The sequence below is a fragment of the Thamnophis elegans genome, chromosome 7 (genome assembly GCF_009769535.1).
Source record: "Thamnophis elegans isolate rThaEle1 chromosome 7, rThaEle1.pri, whole genome shotgun sequence".
NCBI classification, from domain to species: Eukaryota; Metazoa; Chordata; class Lepidosauria; order Squamata; family Colubridae; genus Thamnophis; species Thamnophis elegans.
The window spans coordinates 34,013,261-34,032,618 of record NC_045547.1 but is presented as its reverse complement, the minus strand read 5'-3'; the positions used below and the strand labels follow the sequence as shown (position 1 = coordinate 34,032,618).

The 19,358-nt window shown below is 36.4% G+C and overlaps 1 protein-coding gene across 5 annotated transcripts in view; it reads left to right on the top strand.

Annotated features, from left to right (window-relative positions):
- Nucleotides 1-19,358, top strand: part of ATF7IP (activating transcription factor 7 interacting protein) — a 99,696-nt gene that overhangs the window by 12,683 nt on the left and 67,655 nt on the right. The window contains exon 1 of one of the 5 annotated variants that reach the window (XM_032222116.1): nt 2,055-2,320. The exons of 3 other annotated variants lie outside the window; for them this stretch is intronic. The gene's annotated coding sequence lies outside the window, so the exon portion shown is untranslated. Of the gene's footprint in view, nt 1-2,054; nt 2,321-18,168; nt 18,240-19,358 lie in introns of those variants that run through there. One more of the 5 variants, XM_032222117.1, reaches the window with a different exon arrangement.

Sequence of the window (19,358 nt, the reverse complement as noted above, 5' to 3'; positions counted from 1 at the left end):
TCTTTCAATTGTGTTTGTCTTTGGTCCAAATAAACACAGTCCATATGGTCTTAAACCTTTTCCAGTATCCCTTTTTTTCTTCCTTACCACATGTCTACATTGATTGTGCCAGTTCAAAGTATTGGTATTGAATTTCCAGGCTTTGCTTACAAGTGATTCAAACAATCTGATTGCAACTCATATTTCAGTGTACAATTAAAATTGCTTATTTTGCCATTTGTCAGAATCACCATTTCATGGTTTAAAACTCCCCATCTAGCTCTTCTTTGGAAGTGCCTACTCTCAAGTTACAAAGACTTATCTCCTAAGATTTTAAAAGGCCCCTAAACACTATGCAGGACCATAATGAAACTAGAACTATTTTTATACTTATTATCTAACTCAAGCCATTCAGTTGCCTGAACCAAAAGATGGGCAGTAGATAAATTTAATAAATATCACGCCGGAATTTGTTACGGTAGTGATTGCTTGTTTATCAAATTTATTTGCTGCCATGGTTCATGTAACTGAGTAGCTTGAATTAGATAATGTAGTAAAATTGATTGAGATACACAGAATGATATTTATACTGAGGTATGATTTTGAATTGTGAGCCGCCCTGAGTCCCTTTCAGGGAAAAGGGCGGCATACAAATAAAGTAAATTCAAATTCAAATTTTCATTGTCTGTACAACATTTAAGTATAAATTTATATTAAATAAAAACTAATGCTAGAAACAGTAATGTTCAAAAATAGATACTGTGGTCAGAATCAATTACCAATACCTGTTTGGCCAGTAAGTTTATTGATGAGGTTATGTTGTGTCAGCTTCTATAGCACACCATGTAACCCATTCAAGCGGAAACTCTTCCAAAAAAGAGTATGGGGCCTGGAGGCATTCTTTTTCTTTGCAAGACTTAAAAGAACCTCTCACTTAAAGAAGCTCTAAAGAAAGGTTAGATGGAATATGGAATCTACTGACACCAACCCAAAGTACTCATGGGATAAAATGTTGTTTCATATACATTTTAATCTATATAAAAATACTATTTTTGTCTCAGTCTCTGAAGAATGAGGGTAAAGATTACGATTATTTACATTGGAGATAGGAAATCTGTGTTGCTAATCTCCAATTCTGAATAACCCCATCCATCATGTCTAATGGTAAGAGAGGCAGGGACGGGCGTTATATCAATATCTTAATAATACCCCTGATGAAATTGAAGCACCTTGACGTTTAAGTAGTACTGATGTTTGTTTTCATTTTCAATATCACTGAAAATAATTTTCAGTTGATTATTTTAAATTTTAGCAATTCATTCTCAGGCACTGGGCAGTAAAACATATTTTGCCAATACTTAAAATATGGTAATATATTTATATCTGGCCAATGAAATTTGCTAAACAACTCCTTAGGATACGAAACAAACTTCTAACTTGTCCATAATTCGGGTATAGAATTTAATATTTCTGTAATATATACTCTTAAGAACATTTTTATTAGATTTTTTTTATCCCACATTGTGAAAAAAGCTCATTAATGTTGCATTAGGACAGGTTTGTATGATTTAATTTACTATCAGTTTAGTTGATTCTGTTTGATATATTTTCTCCCTCCCTTCCTCTCATGAAATCAAATATAACTATTTAGCAAATATGCAGGCCTGGTGAGGTTATAGCAATTTACTATTTTTAAAAATTGTTTTGTTGTGAATTAAAATTTACTCTGGATCTTTCAGTTAAAGCACTATGTTGGAAACATGTAGTTGTTTAAAAATAACCTAATACTTATCTTTCTGTGTAGCATCTTATAAAAAATTCTTTTTGTAACATTGTGTAGTGTAAATGATTTAAGCAGAATTTATAATGCTGTAAGAAAAAAAGGAATTTAAATCAGGCTCCTCCTGCATAGCATTCCTTGCCTGCCAGTAATATTTGGCTTCATTCCTGTAGTCAATAATATGTGACATGGACTTGCAGCTGCTTGGATTCAGTTCAGGATTAGATATTATATCCTGAGCTACCGATTGGTTCACAAAGACAGCCTTTGTGCCTTGTGAGTTTTTTACTTCCAGCACTTGTGTCATATCTGCAGCACATGCACTAATAGCACTAATAGTGTATACTCCATAAGGAGGGAGGTGCTTTGTGACAAGTGTTTCACACATTGCTACGTTCTTACTGGCTGAGGCTGAATACACACTGCAGCCATTTTAATCACACTTTCAGTGTAGGTGAAACAGTGCAGTCTCAAAATGGCTGATGAAATTGTCTCTGGAGCAGTTTAGCATGACTATGCTAATGAGCAAATCTGATGCAGTCACATGTTACAGATTTAGAGGTAAGAGCAATTAAGTTTTTCTTTTTCATGAATTAGTTCGGGATATATATATACAAACATTAGACTATGAAGTAAACTATTGAACAGAAGTTTTTTTCTGTTTCAGTTTTCAGCTTGTGATTAAGAATTTTAGGGAGTTTGGTTATTTCAGCAGGTTTGCAAAAGTCATTTGGTGAAGGAATGGGGTCAAAGGGTCACATTAATCTAAAATTATAAATATTGTAATAATTGTTTTGACATTCATGTCAGCTGATTTAGACAAAAAACAAGATATGGTATGTTTGTTAATATTTGTATTCAGTTTTAAATATATTGAGATTATTTTTAATCATTCATAAAGGTTTATAAAAGATATAACTATATTTACAAATATAATTTTAAATTCTTCAACATCTGAAACAAAATAGAACAGTATATTTTTGAATAGCACTTAGGAATGTTGCATTAAAATATGATGTTAAAATTACTTGTTAAATTTTTGTATTTGCTATTTTGTAAAATAGTATTAGATTTTTTAAAAAAAAGTTTTGGTCATATTTGTTTGAGATACAGATTCACTTACATAAAAATATAATGACCCACATTCCTATTTTGTTGTACACTATTTATTAATGATATCTTAGGTTTGCATGAGCATTGCCTTGAAGCATAATTAATAGCGCAAAGTTCAGAAATGAGATATTAAGATAGAATCTCTTGAGTTTGTTATCTGCTGTCTTCATGAGCATTTGCCATGGCCTTTTTCATTTAAATTTTTCAACTCACTAGTTTAGCGTATAGGCCTGGTATTCCATGATTGTCTTTTATCCATGTGCTAACAGGCCTGCCCCTTCTAACTTCTGAGACCAGATAAGTTCAGTACTGCCACCTACCGAAGGAAAAAATATTATGTTGTTTCAATTTTTAATGTGCTTTTAGGAGGATATGTTTGATAGACCTCCCAGGACACTAGATTACTAATTATTACTTGTAAGATTGGCATTAACATCTCATATAAATATATCTCTATAAAAAAAGTTGTTAAATTATAATTTTTGTAGGATATATTATATATCAGGTTTACCTAACAACAATTCCTTTTATTCAATTCTGCAATACTGTAATTGAGTGTATGTGACTGTTTATCTGAATACTAATAGTATTTTTTTTTAATTAAGAAAATTCTGCTATTTTTGTGAAGAGAAAGCAAACCACTGTGCACATACCTGGGGCAAAACCTGCCTACACCTTTTGCAAGATGTGATTGTGCTTGCACGTATCAGAATATCAGTGGGTGTTAGTACAAGAGGGATGTCTGTTTTCAAGAAGCAGTTCCATGAGGTTTCATGAGGAAAGGCAACATGTTCACATTCATTATCATATCAAGGAAATCAAACCATCCCTTCACTAACCTGTTAAAATTAATGGATACTACTTTTTGTTCCTCCTTAAATACCTAATTAAAGATAACTTGAGTAAGTTAAGAATATATGAATTATATGTTTGAAGTCACATTTTCCAGCAGCAAAATGTGCACTATTATAAAATAGATAATAAAAAGGTTTCAATTTCATTTTTGTTCTTTAAGTAAGATTTCTATGTAAGTTAGACATTTATTTATCATTACATGGGTTTCAAAGGGATAAATAGTCTGGCAAATGTGATAGTTATAGAAGCAAACAGTAAAAATGTTACTGATAAACATGATCTGTTACAAAATACCTTTTTATTATTTTGCATACTTTATGAATATTGACAATCTTTTCAATAATTTTTAAAAATGCTTTGCAAAATATATATTACATTTTATTTATATTTATTACATTTCTTTATATGAAATATATTTAGATAGTTGAATCTTTTCAGATGTAAGCTATTTTTTACTTTATTACCTAAAATATCAAAAAAAAATGTTCCTTTGTGGTGATGCCAAAATCTAGAATTTTCCATAATTACTGCAACTCAATGGAAGAAAGCAAATAATTATCTGGAAACAAGATAGAATTATTTTGCTTTGTACTTTTCCACTTCGTATAATGCTTTCTTTCTCTCCAGTGTTTTGTAGTGTTTATTTAATTGGCACAAATACTCTACTTTTTACTTAGCTAAGTTCTCTCATGATTTTAAAAGAATATAGAATAGACCTATTTTAAAAATGTTAAAAAAATCTTTTTCATCAGTTATTTTGTGGAATTAAAACAAGCAATGTTTCTTTTGTAATTGGTCTAAGGCTCTATCAAAAGTCTATTATATTAACTTTAATTTCAATGTGAAATTTCAGCTTGTATTTAATTCTTCTGTTGGAAATAGTGGATTTCAACAATGCATTGTTTCAGATACATTGCGTCTGTAGAAGTGGAAGATTAGCTACAATCTTGTCTAGACTTTTAACATCACCATTGTTAGCTCAATTTCTTTCACTGTATGGTTTAATCATTTTGCAATAAAAGGTTTTATTAAAATATACAACCACTGAAATAATTCAGTGATTTTATACTCTTGCTTTTTGATTTGTCAGTATAAAAAAGGTACATCTTGACCATCATATACTTTCCATTTAAAAATTGTTTTAAAGTTGTACATTAAATCTGGTGTTTACGATACTTCTCTTCCTTCTCCACCTCCAAAATTCAGCACATTGACCTCTGCAACAACCCAGCTTCTACTCTTGCTTATACAATCTTTTAATGAGATAGAATCAACTTTGATAAATTGCTTTTTCTCTCACTGCTTATACTCTATAATTTTCCACCAGATAATTTGTAATCTGCAACACATTTGTGAGAAGGTTTCATCAGGAAACTAGGTTGCTTTGGAAAACTCACCTAAAATTTTCATTCTAGTTATTTTATGCTTTAAAATATTCCTTCTAATGCAATGTGAATTTAGAACAAATTGTTGGGTTACTCTCATAACAGTACGCTAAATTACAGTTACTTTTGGATGCTTGAGTTTTAAAACAATGTTTTGTATGCCTTTTAAAATATATCATGGTTAAAAAATACTCCAATGAATACATGACTTTCATGAAATACTTTTCAGGATGAAAGGAGTTAAAATGAGGCAAAATCAATGTTATTTTAAAGGTCAAATACTACAGATGCAGCATTATCACTTTAATTGTGCAATTTATGAAAAAGTAGGTTGCCAGTTTAACACATGGACCTCCTTGCTATCCTACGCCTAAAGTTGGCTTCTTGGTGATCTCCAACATTCAGTTCCTGAATTTTGTTTCATACTCAAGCTGCTTTTATGATCTACCCAATCAATAATTTTAATAATCCCCGAAATATTTTGGGAGAAATTTTAGTTTCCTAGAGGGCAGAAAGTTTTCTAATTTTAGGCTTTGAATAAGAGTGGACATTTTCCATTATCAACCCTCACTGAGCTGTCATAAGTAACCACTGACTTTTAAAATAATGTGTATGTGGAGGTGTTTTATATTGTCACAAGTATTAATAGGTCACCAATAATTTATGAGCTGTAGCTGCAGACCTTATAACTGATGCTAAGAATACTGCAAATTAATAATGCAGCAAAATCTTCATTCTCAGATTTCATATTCCTTCTATAAGGTCTTCTATAATTCAAAACTTATTTCCATTTCAGAGTCTTATCCATTAATTGAGGTTTGATCATTATCATTTATTTGTATTAAACTAGTTGCAAATTAGACATTCACAGGTTCCAATATTAGAGAATCATTTTTCCTGAGGTTAAAAGCACGGTTCTCCAGTGCGCTGAGCAGAGAATCCAAAGCATGGGTTAACTCCACCCTTCTGCCCTAGAGACCGAGTCGTCCTAAACTTCGTAGCCATGTCTCTCTTGGCTGTATCCCAGTTTTGACTCAGTCTAAAGTCCAAGAGAGATGCATTTAGGAAGAGCTCCTTGGAAGGAAAAGGACAGAGTTAATGCTTTGGATTCTCAGTGATTTCAGTGACAAGGTTCTGGGCAATCAATAGAGTGCCGCAGCTGTTGGGCGCGGAAGCGGCAAGGATTTAAACTCAATCTGCTGTCTCTCGGAAAACAGCATGGCCTTCAGCAATTCAGCCAGCCAATTCAGCTGAGCAGAACAGCACAAAGATGGGCGAATATTACTGCCACCTTACACATCAGCTGTTTGTCAGGAGGAAGGAGCAATTCCCATCAGCCGCTTTTCACCAAACTTTTTTTTTTTTTAGCAAATCAGCATTTATTAGGGGGGGCGTGGTGTTGGTTATTTTTTTTAAATATAATTTTTATTAAACATTATTACCTTTAAAAAACAGAAAGAAAAATACAACAACATAAAAAAGACAAATCATACATAACAATATAAAGTAAATATACAGCCTTTTGTATCGGCATTCATTAGTTATACATTTTTTTAAAGTGTAAAACATACAGATACAAATACCGTTTTAAACATACAAGCCCCCTCCCCTCCCCCCCGCGGTGACAGTCATTCACAGCCCAACTTTTTATTTCCTTCCTCATTGTTAGGTCTCTAAGCCACATCTTCTCATTGCAAAGTTCAGGGATCTATTACAATACCCATGTTAACTTTCCCCATTTTAAGTCCCTGCTGTTCTCCTTGTCGCCCACATATACCATAGGTTCCAGCTAAGATAATGTTCCGTTTCTCCTTTGTCCCTCAGCCAACCCGTCATTCTGTCCATTTCTGCACATTCATAGATCTTTTTAATTATAGCATCTTCCGACGGTATGGTAGTGGATTTCCAAAATTGTGCATAAGTTATTCTTGCGGCCACAATTATATGTAGGCTCAAATGCCATATTGAACTGCTTATGTTTTCTGGTTTAATGCTTAGTAGAAGGTTCTCGGGTCTCCATTCCATGTTTGCCCCGGTAACCTCTTTTAACCATTTTTTAATCCTTTTCCAATATTTCGTGGCCTCAGTACAGACCACCAAATATGGTAGAATGTGCCATCCTTTCTTCCACATTTCCAACACAATGGAGATAACCCAAGGAACATCTTGGCTAACCAAACTTTTAAAGACGAGAGACACTGCAATAACAACAAGCCACCCCAAAATAGCCTCGTTTAACAAGCAGCTGTTGCAATGGTTCAAGGGCTCTCCATTTGATCAGCAAAGCCCCTGCAACAATTTGGTTGGCTCTCCACTTGATTGGCAAAGTCACTGCAATGATTGAGCTCCAAGACTGGCATAACCGAGAGAGCTTCCTGATTACGCTCCAGAACTGGCGTAGCCGAGAGAACAGTGTGGCTGGCATCTTTGTTTCCTCCCAGCACCTGGCCATCTTCTGGCTCATTCAAAGAGCTGACGTTTGGTGTGTCTTCAGCAGCAGACGTCCTGACGCCTCCACAGCAGGGAGCATACAGGAGCATAGAGGAGAAACAAAGGATGGAGGATACTGCTGCCTCAAGCAACCATGAGGTGGCTCATATGAGTGGGGAAGAAGGGAGGGCAATGCAACCCCACATTAACAAGAAGGGTCCCTCAGCAGCAGGAGCGGGCAGTTAAAGAGTGGCTGCCCAAATAAGGGCAAAAGCCCTGCATTCCAGAAAAGCCTCTAAGCTGAGGAAAAGGATGCCCAGAGAGTGTCAGAGAAGGAGATCTCCAAGGCTGAGAGGAAAGCTGAGTGACAAAGACAAGAGTCTCAGCGCTCGGCAACCAGTGGGCTCCAGAGAACTATCTCCACAGTTACCTTTTATAGAAGGAAGCAAAGAGGATCCCTTTGCACCATAGTCAAATAGACTTCTTTGGAAGTCTAATTTAACCAAGAGTCCTAATCCGCGCCCAGTGTTATCTGGGTGACATCTTAATTCAGTCCCCCTCCCACCTTGGGGCAGCAGAGGACCCACAAGTCAAGATCAAGATACTTCAGGATCATGGGTTTTCCATCAATTACGAGAAGAATCACCTGACTCCTTCCACACCTTTACCACACCTGGGGGTAATCATAGATACCTCATTATGCAAGATCTACCTATCGCAGGAGCATAGGGGCTGCATAAGGGCATTGGTGAACTGGATTCGGACAATCTGGTTGGTTGCTGTAGTCCTCCTTTCACAGCCCCTGGCAAAATGGTATCTTGTGCAAGATCTTGACATGCCCAGAGGACTATTGCAATAATAGTCCCCTGGGCACATCTACACGCCAAGACCTTGCAGTGGTTCCTCCTGCCCTACCAAAGGTTGTGGGTCCACTTCCAATCACAGATGGCACAGGGACAGTGGTCATAGGAAGACCTAATGAACAACCTCAACTGGTTGGAACTCAGGGCAGTCCACCACATCGTTCCAGGATAAGGTCTCACATCCTCAATGTAGCCACAAAGGCTCACATAAATTGGCAAGGGGGCACACACTCAAGACCCCTCATGCGAGAGGCAGAGAAATTGGGCCTCTGGGCAGAGATACACCTTCTCTCCATCAGGATGGAACACATATCAGGGAAGAATGTGCAGGTGGACTCGCTCAGCAGGTCCACAGTAAGTCACTCGGAGTGGTGACTGCATGTAGACCTATTGAGGGAGCTGTCAGAACAGTTTGGGACTCCGGTCTTGGAACTGTTTGCTACCCCGTCAAACAGCCACCTACCAAGGTTTTACTCCAGGTTCCAACACTGGGGGCGGAAGTGACAAATACATTCTGCATTCCATGGCCTTGAGGTCATTTATATGCCTTTCTCCCTCTTCCCCTGATCCCAGGGGTAATCAGGAAGGTGTTGACGGAGAAGGCAGAGGTATTGCTACTGGGTCCATTTTGGCTCAGTTGACCGTGGTTCGCAGATCTGGTAGGTCTGTCTGTATCCAGGCCATCGAGGATACCTCAGGACAGAATATCCCTCAGTCAGGGGGCTCTAGTCCACCCAGAACCACAATGGCTTCAATTGACTATATGGCATTTGAATGGAAGGTTGTGGGGCAGGGCAACTTTTCTACCAGGGTGATCGGACAATCCAGGCGTTCAGGAGGCCATCAACCAATAGAATCTATGAGTCAACTTGGAAGACCAAGTTCCACTATGACAGCAGACACTATCAGCACAGGGCTCTGCCATTCGGCCTATCGTCCACACCGAGGACTTACACAAAGATATTGGCGGTTGTAGCAACCCACCTGTGCTCCCTTCCAATACGGCTACTGTGCTACCTGGATGACATCTTGATTCAATCAGCATCCACCAACCAAGCTGTCAGAGATGTCCAACTCACCACTCTACAACATCACAGGTTCTGGGTGAACCGGGAGAAGAGTCAGCTAACGCTGTCCACCCGCATCTTGCATCTCGGTGCGCTGATAGACTCAGACTGTTGCCAAGTGTTCCTGTCACCAGACTGCAGACGCAACCTCACAACCCGCGCACGGGCCACGTGAGTAAACCAGTTTGCATCCATTGTGTCACTGTCTCAACTTCTGGGACTCATGATTTTTTCCATAAGCATAGTTCCCTGGGTACGTCTGCATACATGCGAATTACAATGGTTCCTTCTTCCCATCCAGAAGGTGAAGGCCAGCAACTCTCCCAGGCGTGTCAAGCTACCCCTGAAGGTGAAACAGTCCCTTCGGTGGTGGGAATTGCAAAGTGACGAGAGGTTGTGTCTTCAGAGAGCCAGATTGGCTGGTAGTCACAACTGACGTGAGTCTCCAAAATGGGGCGCTCACTTTTAGGAGCAAATGACTCAAGGCAAGTGGTCGCAGAGAGAGGCAGCACAGAGCATAAACTTGTTAGAGTTATGCACGGCCACGTTAGCCTTGCACCATTTTTGGAGGGACATTGTGAATCGCCATGTGTTGCTGCTTACAGACAACATAGCAACAAAGGCCCACATAAACCGCCAGGGGAGGACCAGGTCCAAGGTCCTCATGGCAGAAGTGGAGACGCTGGGGAGGTGGGCTGAACGTCATCTGGCCTTACAAGCAGACCATATCTCGGGAGTGGACAATGTCAGGGGGGACTAGCTGAGTTGGATGACCATTGACAACACAGAATGGTGTCTTCATCCGGCAACCTTCTATCAGCTCACAGTCCAGCCAACTCCCAACTCCTGAGGTTCTTCTCAAGGTATGCCACTCTGCAAGCAGAAGGGACTGACGTCCTGCGCTACTGCTGGCCAAGAGGCCTCTTGTACGCTTTTCTGCAGCTGTCTCTCATCTCCCAGGTCCAGAAGATTCTAGCAGAGGAAGCGGAAGTTATCGTAGCACTTCACTGGCCCAGGAGATCCTGGTACGCAGACCATGGAGGATACCTCAGGAGCTACTCTCCCTCAGACAGGGGGCCATACTGTATCCGGATCCCAGCTGGCTCCAGTTGGCTGTGTGGCACTTGAGGGGGAACTCCTGAGAAAAGACAATCTTTCTGACAAGGTCATTCGTACCATACAAGCATCGTGTCAACCCTCTACGACTCGGATTTATGATGCCATCTGGGCCGTCTTTGCTACCTGGTGCCGGACTCATGACATCGTCGCAGTCTCAGCTACCGTTCCACAGTTGCTAGAATTCTTACAGGAGGGGTTGGACAAGGGTTCGTCCCCCAACACCCTTCGCCTTCAAGTTGTTGCCCTGTCCACCATCTTAACTAGACATTCTTCAGTGTCCTTGGGGCAGCATCCTCAGGTGAAAAGCTTCCTCAAGGGGGCTTCCAACCTACATCCGCCCACTGTTCACAGGTTCCCCACATGGGACCTCCCCCTTGTTCTGAGGGCTCTGACCAAGACTCCATTCGAGCCAGTAGGTTCCATAATGTTTCACAGAACTCAAGAGGTGGTACTCCCTAATTTCTGCCCTCACCCTCAACATCCCAAGGAATGAATGGCACAAGCTAGACGTTCAGAGGACAGTTCACAGATACATCAAGAGGACGGAGGGTTTTTGCTGCTCCGAATCACTCTTCGTTTTCTTTTAGCCAGGCACCATGGGACGGAAAGTTTCCCCTTCTACTATCGGTCGTTGGCTGAGGGCTTGTATTAAGTTGGTTTACCAGCAGCAGGGCAGGGCAGTACCACCTAGAATCACGGCTCATTCTACGAGGAGTGCCGCCACCACGGCCCCGTGGATGACACAGGCGCCTGTGGTCGTCCCCAACCTCATTCATTAAACATTATCACGTTGACTCCTACGCCGCAGCCAAAGCTTCTTTTAGGAAAAGAGTGTTATAGCGGGTTGTAGTGACTCCACGCACCCTGGAAGTTTCTGTTTCCCTCCCTGGAACCTCATAGTTTGGGTATGTCCATGCTTGGACTCTCCAAGCAGCACACAGGAGAATGACCATTGGCTTACCTAAACGGTCATTCTCTGGGCACTGTGGGAGAGTCCAACCTCACCCTGGGGTTTATTTCCTCACATCTGGCTGTGTGGAGCAAAGACATTGTTGACGGGTCCGGAGGAGACACTGCACATATCTATCACAGACCAATGCCTTCATTTTTGAATTAGTCCTCAATGTGGATAGGAGGCATGGCTAAGAAAATCAACTCAGTCGTTGGGCGAATAGACTGAATTTAACCCATGCTTGGACTCTCCGGCAGCACCCAGAGAACGACTGTTCAGAAAAGCCAACAGTCATTTTCACTGGTTAAGGGTCACACTTGAGTGAGCTAGGTATTTCTAGCCCATCAAAGGATTAGGGGAACATGATAACTATCTTCCAGTACTGGGGGGGGGGAGTGTCACAAAAAAGAGGGATTAGACTTATTATTTAAGACACCAGTGAGCAAGACAAGAAGTAATGGGTTGAAGCTTGTTAAAAAAAAGATCCAACCTAGAAGTAAGGAGAAACTTTCTGACAGAATAATTAATCAGTGGAACAGGTTACCTCATAGGATTGTGGGTGCTCCATCACTGGCGGTATTCAAAAATGGACTGCACAACCATTTGTCTTGGATGGTATAAGACTTCTGCCTTCAGCAAGGGGGTTGGATTAGAGGGACCTCCGAGGTCCCTTCCAGCTCTGTAATTATATGATGTAGCTTTAAAATATGTATTAATATTACAAGTATTTCTTAGGAGATTAGACAGACAGACAGACAGAAAGGAAGAGGGAGAATATATTATGCATTTTACCCCCTGTTTTCACTGGTAGACTGTACATTTATTTAAATAAGTATTCCCCTCCCCCCAATGATTCATATTATGCATACAGAGGTTTGATCTCGATCAGCAGGGGAAGGTAAATAAAATGCCAAACTAGTGTAAAGCTAGTAACTTAAAATTGAGATTCAGCTACAGTTAAAATTGAGCTCTAGTAGGAAACGCAGTAGCAACTTTAGTAAGCTTTAGTGGTATTTGTTCACACTGCTGTTCTGGAATATAAAACTTAATTGGGGACAGGAATAGAAGAATGTCAAGCTTGTGGTCAGCCAAGAATTCCAACCCTGTTTTAGGGAAATGTTTCCTGAGGAACTAGGTTAACAGATTATCCTGAAAATGGAGAATTATTCATGTTTTAAGTCCTACTTAATTAAAATATCCATGTTTTAAGTTATACATAATTAAAATAGCTGTGACTTTTATTTATAATCCAATGCAAACTTGATGCCAAATTAGATTTTAGATTTTAAAAGTTCCAAAGAATAAATAAAATATTTACAATAATTTAGTAAAAGAATAAAAATGAATGCAGGACTGATTTATTTTATTCGATATGTACCACAAAGTCAAAATAACTTTAAACAAACTAGACTTTACCATTAATTATTTCTATCATGTATGAAAGAACTTTTTAAAAGGTATATAAATATATAAAATATATGAACAAATTATTTTTATTATACATTGAAAATATTGATAATTTTTATTTTGATTAAGGCAACTTGTCATTGAACTTTCAGTTCTGTTTAGAACTATTCATCCTTGAACATAAAACATAGTGAACATTTTCTAGCAGCATCTTGCTGCAGTTACTTTAGGAAATAGATGCTTGTTTTACCTACATTTCTACTATCAGGCAGGCAGTAAAGAGTCTACCCCATCTGGAATATCCAAGCAGTTTTTTTTTTGCTGTGATGGAAGGGGAATAAAAGTAAATATATAAAATAGATATCATTTTTTTTAAAGTAGTTATTAAAATAATGCAAAAAAGAACAAAAATTTAAATTTGTATGCAAAGTTTAAATTGCTAACTATGTGTTGTTTCCTCTTGTGTTACAATATGCATTTTTTCTGCTATTATAAGGGAGACATCACATTGCACACATTTCTGTGGAGGCAACTGGTAGCACTGCAGCAAGCATCGCCAATAATCTCACTCTAAAAGCTTTCTAGTGCTGCTGACATTTTTAGACTGTATTTGAGAGCTAATGCGATTCCTCTAGGAGCATTTGTTGTGTAAATAAAAATCTTGGCATTCGTTTTTCCAAAAATGTGGATAGTTAAAAGAAAAATTATGCATTAGACAGGTTCAACAAACATACAATATATTTTGCTTATGTAAAGACAAATAAAGCCTGTTCTCAAGATGGCTGACCTAGAAGTGTTCTTCTACTGTTTTGATAAATAAGCAGCTAAGCTGAGGAGGAAGTTCATTTGATGAGTGTCAAGCTGTCTCCAGGTAAGTAAAGTAGTTTCATAATCTTTTAAAATATATTTATACGTTTTAATTAATAGCTTAATTTAATTATAGTTTCAAGATTTAAAAAGCTGATTAGGTTATATGGCAGTATATTTGAGGGCTTAGGATTGTTGGAGATAGCCACAAATTTATTATTTAAGGGAGTAATTTACATAGTTGTATCTCTGATGAGATTTGTGAGCATGTTTAGTGATTCTCATAAAAAAGAGTTTGGCTTTAGTTTTATCCCATATTTTTATCGCTAAATATAATTGCAGTTTCAAAATAAGTAACAGAAACAGTGATGAGTTTTTTATTTTTCATTTTTTTAATGTCTGATAGTATTAAATATATATATATATATAATTAGATTTTCAGACATTATTTGAAAAAGTGATCGATTTCCTCACATAGCAGGAAGAATTTGCTTAATCTCTAGATTGAAAAATCCTGTGACATTGGAGATTTACTCTAAAGTTTCTAGCTCTCAAGTATACATTAGTACATTTTGGAACTACAGTGACACATTCCTAATAGAATAAAAACCAAATAAAGAATTTTAGTTTAAAAGCAATCATTAATCAGCATTTTAGAGGGTTTTTTTTTTGCCTATGTCCAATTAAAAACACATCAATTATATATTTTAGATAAGTGAATGGAAATAATCTTTAAGTTTTATTTTTCATATTGTACAAAATATTTGGCATAGCTTCTAGAGCATTGTCTTTTTCAGTTTTAACAAAAACATTTGTTCATTATTTCTAGTGTTTAATTCTATGACATGTTTGGGAAACAGCATTCATTGAACAAGAATAATGATAGTGGCAGCACTATAGAATACATCTAAGAGTAACAGGAGAAGCTTAAAACTGCACGTGACCAAAGAGAGAAATGTTTTCATCTCATTATTCTAATTTACCTTTGACAGAAGTCTACATCATGAATATATTTAAAATTACAGATTGAAACTTTGAATAATTTAAAAACCATATTTAAGATTTTTTTATTATTTTAAAAGTAAAATGTATTAATCTATAATAGGTCTCTCTCTCTCTGTGTGTAGAATAACCGACTGCTAAAAGAAAACCAAAATGTTAAAAAAAATGGATGTTTATAAAATTCTGAATTCTAAAACTTAAAAAAATATGGTAGATTTCCCTTGGTGTTGAACACTTGACAAAACTTCACTAAGGAGACCTCACTATTAGTCTATTAGTTTATCCATTTTTCATAGTAACAAAGCTTGAAATGGTTCATAGTTTATCAATATTACATAACTAAACAATTCATTTGTAAATCAAAATCTTAATGTTATTGAATATTATAATTAAGCAACCCACCAATTATTTAATTAGTGGCCTTAGGGAGAAACGTTAGAACTCAGATGGTCTTATATTTTAATATCCACTTTGTACATTGTAATCAGAGTCTGGCCAGGCTAGTTAGAGAAGCAGAGACTAGGTGGTCCCAGCTAGATGATTATTGTTCCATAATTTGTTTGCATAGTTCAGAAAAATATTATTACAAATAACCATAGACCAGGTCTAAATATGCAAGCCTTTGGAACAGACTCTTAAACAGGATGTCATGGTTTAGGCCAGCTAGATGTAGAAATAAGATAATATTTTGCCTCTCAATTATATTGCTACTGTCAATATAGACTTGGAATTCTATTTCTCTTTATTGACAAACAAAATGAAGTTCCACTTGAGTCCATTAGAGTAAACCCAGGCTTTCCTTTACAGCTGGGATTTCCTTCCCTTATCACCACCTCTCAGAATTGACAAGTATGTATCCCAGTTTTGTATAACTTTTATCTTAATACTGTTTATCTGTGGTCATATTCACATCTATGTATACATTCCTCTTGGTTCAAATTGCAGAACCAATTTGTTGAAGAAAGAACAAGAAGCATCAGTCAGGACCAATTGCAATTGTATAGTAAGTTGCAAGCAAAATAAAATAAAAAAGGGGTAAAACCTTTTTTCCACTGCTTTGAATACTGAAAACTAAGCATTTATAAAGAGAGTGGGATTTCATTTATTACAATATGTTATATCAACAGAACGAATAAATCTAGATGGTGGGTTTTAAAACTTATGAACAACAGTATTAATAACCAGGAAGGAAAACCCATTGTTATTGGGCTCAGTCACTGTTTTCTAAACATTCTATTTCCATGGCTTCATTTATTCACTTCTATACAAATTTTTCTTCAAACGTCTCAATGTATAGGGCCATTCACAGTAGAGAAAAAAGTCTGAGAGCTTTACCACACAGTACTGATATGACCTACACTAAGGGAAATTCTGTTCTTGTCTTAATGTTTCTCCATATTGTGATTATAGATGATGTCATCTCACTAGAAATGGTGTTTCAATAACTGCTTCCATTTCCAAAAGGTTTTTCAAGAACAAAAGCCTATGATTGAATAAAATTGGCTAATTAAGTTTAAAATGTTATATTCTCACACTTAGTGAAAGAGTGAAAATCTTTGCAGCATGCCAAATCCTGATGCCTTAACCATTGTCAACTGTTCCTCCATCATGAAATGTTCTAAATGACTAGTAGTAGGAACTATTTTTAACAATAATGAAATTTTTAAATAACAGTTCTTTACTGGTTTCCAATTCCAGTTTAATAATCAAAAATTTGTTGGCCACTTCAAATCTGCTCTACACTTCTATGGATAGAAGTGTTCAAGTTAGGATTTAAGATGCAGTGCATAACTTCTCTTTGGTAAGTCAGTGTAGTGCTTGATATAATTCTTCTTATATTGAGCTAAATTGTTTATCTTATTGCTGGCGTGCATACTAGCAGTCACCTTTTCAAGATACCAAATAGAAACAAATAATTTCCAGTACTATTAAGAGAGATTGTTTTACTACAGATGTTGGGATTGAGATTTTAGTCATGTGAAACATGGATGCTATTGTTGAGTATTAATTGCTTTTATTTAAGGAGAGAGAGAGATTGTGTTTAACCACCATGTTTCCCGTTCTCCAGGTATCAGTGTTATTGAACTTGCTGTTCAGATAAAAAGTCTTTACATTCCGTTTGCTATATATAGCTATTTGATTATTAAATGTCTGTTTACATTGTTTTTTAAGTGAAGCTCATTTTGCTTGATTTAAATTTGTATGTGCTTAGGTAACAATTTAAAACAAGTAGAAATACTTTTAATTTGAAGTACAATGATTTGTTAATACTTTTTAAACATGGAAGGAGAAACTCTGCTTTGAGGTACGAATGATTATGCATCATGGAAGGCAAGGATCTCTTTCCACTTAGGTTTCTCAAAAGCATTGGGGTTTTATTAACTGAAAAAGTGGGCAATTTTTCAGATGTTTAATATTTTTAGTTAAACCTGTGAAATGCTTCCCCTGATGAAATTATAAGTAGGTATATTTATATTTAGCATATGTACATAGAGTTTAATGGTGAATGAAAACAGAATAATCATATTTTTAAAAATTTGTAGTTGAATTTAACTGTATTTCTAAATATAGAGCTATATTTTCTGTCTTTATGACTAAAAAGAAATAATGGGCAAAACCTGTCATGTGTTCTATGAGTAAAGAAAACTGCATGAAAATTTGTTACATGCTTAACTCATGTGCTAATTTGGCTCTTGTGGGAGAGCATAATAGTTTAACTTTGTTATGAAGAGCAATCCATTGTGCATAAGGATAGAGGCAGGAAGATTTCATGAAGCTCTGCTGATTTCACAGAGTAGTGCTAATGCTTAGGAGGTGTGCTATTTTTAGCCTTGTTGCCAGGCAGATCTTTTCCTGCTTCCTGCTGATTCTCAGCCTCTAGTATTGCTGGGCTTGTACAAACCAGTCTTTAGTTGCCAACCAATGGAATTGCAGTAATATTCAGTAATTTGTCTGACATCAAGACTTGTTATATCTTGTTTATGTATAGTTTCTCTTATTAGGTTTGCTGATAATATGGCAGCATGGCTTCAGGGGCTCTTGTTAGGACATGTTTTTATATAATCAGAAAATATATTGTCATTTTAAAATGGCAGTTAAATGCCAAAAGGTAAATCTGTAGGTTAATTGGGTCCATGATGAGGGGAGGTAAATCTGTACTGTAACCAAATTTTGATTTGTGAAGTTTTCCAAAATTGAACTGTATCTATTTGATCCACATTTATTATTTTGTACAGTGCTTGGTATAAGCCAGTATTGTTTGTGGTTGTGCACATACAGATGTATTTCATTTCTGTCAATGAAATCTTCTCAAAAAATGGTCAACATTTTTTGGAAAATCAGTAGAAACAATTTAAGTTTAAAGATTGCTTTCTGGAGGTTTATAAATGCTACTTTTAAATACTGAAATTTTGAATTTTGTTGTATTTCTATGTAATTTCCCTTGTGTTTCCAGAGGGTGACACTTGGTGGCATAAAAAGGTAAGATACCAAATCTAATTGTAAAGTTACACATAAGATCAGCTGAAATGTAAATATGCATAGTTTTGTATTTTGCTTTTGGTAGTCTTATTGTCCCCCTAGTTAAAAACAAATGCTATATAACTTTTGGTATCAAATATTTATTTGCTGCTTTAAAATAGGTTTCTTAATGGAGGCACAGTAAGAGGCCATTGTCAAATTTTCCTGTTTGGAAATTTGGAACAAGTTTTGAGAGATGTCTAAATCATTCACAAGAAATCTATTTCTTTTGGCTTCATTCATGAGAGAGGTTGCATGTAGTCATTTATCATTTTAGGAAATTGTATTACAAATTTAAGAGCTCATGCTTTGATTACTATACTAACACAGGTTCCCATAATGTTACCCTGAAGGCTATTTATCATTTTTATAAAACTAAAGGAATGCTTCTGCGACCAAGCAAATGTCCTGCTGATATGGTGATTTATTTAAAATCCAAATATGGGAAATACAAACTATAGGAAATAATGCAAAGATGGTTAGCAAAATAAAAATATGTTGCAAAAGTATTTGAAAGAATATGCCAATAATAACAATAGCAATAAACCACAATTGATTAATATAGCACAGTTGATTTGCATAGGCTTTATAGTAGCTTCTAATTGTATATTAGCGCTTTAGCAATTATCTAAATGATTTTATGGTTTTATGGTAGTTGCTCGGAAACTAATACAGAATGCATTTATTTTTGTGTTGTTTGAAGGAAATGCATACTATTTGAAATAAAAAAATTCGGAACTAGGTTAAATTCTCAATTTTATAACCTGTTATATGGAAATTTCAACAATTTCCAATCTTACTGCTACAGTTACCCTTAACATTATATATTGAAGAAGGATATTTCAAAATATTGCAAAAGATTGTACATTTTATAAATATTCAGCAATTTTATTTTTTTCATTCCATTCTAAATGTTCAGTTTTATTTGATTTTCTTGTTGCTGGGCAGAACTGAGATTTCATGATTTTAACTGGTGGGTCAGGATTAGCATTCTCGAGCCAATAGGATAAGATAAAACTTTCACAGGAAACGGCTTGGTAACAACAAAGCACAGCTGCCAATTTTTTCCTGTCTGATAAG